Raw genomic sequence first — 3698 nt, 5'->3', positions numbered from 1 at the left:
GAATACTGCATCCAGTTTTGGTCACCACAATGTAAAAAAGATGCTGAGACTCTAGAAAGAGTACAGAGAAGAGCAACAAAGATGATTAGGGGACTGGAGGCTAAAACATATAAGGAACGGTTGCTGGAATTGGGTATGTCTAGTTTAACGAAGAGAAGGACGAGGGGGGACATGATAGCAGTGTTCCAATATCTCAGGGAAGAGGGAGTCAAGCTATTCTCCAAAGCGCCTGAAGGAAGGAAACTAATCAAGGAGAGAAGCAATCTAGAACTAAAGAGAAAATTCCTGACAGTTAGAACAATTAACCAATGGAACAACCTGCCTCCAGAAGCGGTGAATGCTCCAACACTAGAAATTTTTAAGAAGAGACTGGACAGCCATTTGTCCGAAATGGTGTAGGGTTTCCTGCCTGAGTAGGGGGTTGGACTCGATGACCTCCAAGGTCCCTTCCAACTTTATTATTATTATTATTATTAAAAAGTTTTTCCATATATTCATGACTGTTGCTGTAGGTATAAGAAGTAAATTGAATAAAGTGTCTTTATATGAGGCTTTTGCCTTTCTATGTTTCTTGAAAAAAAATTTCTTTTTCTCCTTCTTCGCTTCTCTTATCACTTCCTTTCTCTCTGATGTTTTCAACATCTCTACATTCCATTTTATCCAATCTGTTTTTTTGTCCTCAGATTTATTTTGTAGTTTTAAGGGATGAGTTGTTTTTTCCATTTCTTCTAAATCTTTTCCCACTAGGATTAAATCATGTTTTCTTGCTTTGTTAAGTTCTGTCTTTGGGTCTCTATTTTCAGTTTTACGTCCACTTATTTGTTTTGTCTGCTCCTTCTCTGTTGTGGTTTCCTGGAAGTTTTTTTTTTGTTGTTGTAGAATTAACTTAGAAATAGATTGATTTATATTTTCAAAGTTATTTTGGATTTCTTTGTGATTTTAACTCAGTGTTATTTGAATTAATTGCAGTATACTATATATCTCCTCCTGAGAGGTTTTTTTATGTGTTTTTTATGGTTTTTTTATGTGTTCTGTCTACATGTCTCTGATCCATGATAGCCAAAAGTTGATGTTTTCCTTCTTATCTGCAAATAGCTTTAGAGTCCCTGTTAAACAGATATTTGTAATCCAAAAATTTTAAAAAAAATTTTTTCTAAAGTTTATAATTCTCTTTTTGTCTGCAGCCCAGATTGTTGTCTCTTTTTTGTCACACCCCTTCTTTGTTATTAAAGCTTTGAAGGTCACAAACACAGATTAGCTTTTCCCAGATTTTGGCAAGTTCTCTATGGAAATCATAACTGTCATAATCTTCATCCACCACTAGGTGTCAGCATCTATTTAGTTTTCAATATGAACAAAGGTCTTTAAAATTAGAGTCTTAACCATTCAATAATTTTAAACTTGTCCAAAGTTAAATTTTAGCTTTCAAGTTTATAAATTTATTTCACTACCATATATTTTGATCCTCCATGGAAATTTTAATTCACCACTCCCGTTAGTATAAGGATGGGGCAGAAGTCCCCCTCCTTCACTTTTGGATGTATTTTGCTTCTTGGGGATCTTTTCTAGGAAATTAAGTGTAGAATAGAAAAGGGAAAATCAGATTCCTCACCCAGTTTCAAACACGCTGTTTACTGTTGTGCTGGTTAGTTCTTTTGGACTTTGGTTGCAAGTAGCTTAGGCTGATCGGTGAAATACAGCCTTTCTCCTGTCAGGTTAGAAGGCTTTCCCCAAGACGAACGGAGCAACTGCCATCATTCTAGAGTCACCAGGGCACCCTTCTTTCTTTGCTGCCCCTCTGGGGCGGCTTGGACCCATTAGGGTCTCCAGGCATGACAAAAATTAGCCATAGGGGTGCGGCGTCCGCAAGCCCATGACCAGTTGCTACCGCGCAGGACCGGAAGTCCTCAATTTATTTTTCTATTTTCTTGACATACTCAGCGAGTTGCTAAATAACATTCCTATATTTAGTAGATAAATTTCACATCTTTCAGTAAACTTTTATTACAACAGACATTGTCCACTACTTTTATGTCAGAATTTGTAGACTCAGTAGAGATTTGATAGGATATTTCCATCCATTGTCTTTTCTTGCATAGCTTTCTATTAAGTTTCTTCAATTCCTATTCTTGCTCTAGTTTATTATTATTATTATTATTATTATTATTATTATTATTATTATTATTATTATTATTATTATTATTATTATCAGTTTGCAATTATTTATTACATTTTTCTAATTAACTAATTATTAATTATTTTGTCCTCCAGAAATTGTGAATGTTCCAACATTGGAAGTTTTTAAGAAGAGATTGGACAACTATTTGTCTGAAATGGTTTAAATTTTTCTGCCTGAACAGGGGGTTGGACTAGAAGACCTCCAAAGTCCCTTCCAACTCTGTTATTCTGTTATATTCATTTTCAGATTCATATTCCTCATTTGCATCATACAACTTAATGTACCAGTGACTTAATATAAATCATTCAATACCACGGCTAACTGTACAGCAGTACCTACATACAAAAATATACACACACTAATGGGCCCAAGTAATACACTTTTCAAAGATCACCCAAAGTATTGCTTATACATTTGTCAATAAATACATTAAACAACCAAGGGGCATCAGCCTACCATTCCAAAGGACCGGCTAAAGAAAAACATCTATTCTGCCAAAAACCTTTCCAACCAGAGTTAATTAATTAATTCCTCCCAAATTATTATTGTTTCATTCATTTTTTCCCTTTGGGTACAGGATTACCCCTCCACCAATCTCTAAGTATTGATGCAATCTTCACACAAGGCAAATAAATTGCACAAACATTCTAGAAGCAAACTGCATTCGTACTTTAATATTTTCCAAGTTCACTTATAACACTTGCAGCCTTAACATTTCCTCAGTACATATGGCTTCCTTTTCTTCATTGTTTTTCTTGAACATTAAAATTTATTTCAATTCCATTCTTCATATGTAGGACTTAAATTAATATCTAGCATTTCTCTGGCAGTAACCAACAATTGCACAGTTTAAAGTCAAGATCGTCATAATCAAAAATCAATTACAGAGGTGAAAGGGAGGAGCACAAAGAGTGGGAAATTGTTTTATTGGCTTCTTTGCAATATGGAATTAAAATTCTTATCTACTGTAGGTGGGTCTTCAGAAGCCAAGTTTAACCCTGGAGGCCAGTCAAGACATGAGAAATGAAAATTTCATCCAAAGCCTTGTCAGCAATCCTGACATCAATGTTATAATTGTAAATCTCAAACAAATCTCTAAAAGATTCTTCCCAGCATTCCGTCACTTCCCTTTCACACCAAATTGTTTTACCACTTTAATTCTTAATTCCATTTGTCCTGCTGACACATCCTTTTTTATCCCTGCTCATACCTGCTCAAAAGTTTAGGACTTCTTTGGAGGGAGAATATTCATGCCAAAACCCCTGAATGTTATTTTTCTAAATAACAGAGTTAATTAGATAACAGTTTCTAGTTCCTTCTTGTTGTTTTTACTATATTCTTTGCAATTATTTTTCTTCTTTTTATATACAATATATACTTTCTTTCTCACATCTCTGTTTTTTCCCCAACAATTATTCTTTTATATGTTTTTTCCTCATCCATAGCCATTTTTACTTCATCAGTCTACCTTCTTTTAACACTTTTGTTAGCATAGTTTCACATACCTTCTACGGGATTA

The sequence above is a fragment of the Protobothrops mucrosquamatus genome, unplaced genomic scaffold (assembly GCF_001527695.2).
Source record: "Protobothrops mucrosquamatus isolate PMUCROS unplaced genomic scaffold, P.Mucros_1.0 scaffold_132, whole genome shotgun sequence".
Taxonomy (NCBI): Eukaryota; Metazoa; Chordata; class Lepidosauria; order Squamata; family Viperidae; genus Protobothrops; species Protobothrops mucrosquamatus.
Note: the sequence above shows the minus strand (reverse complement) of the source record.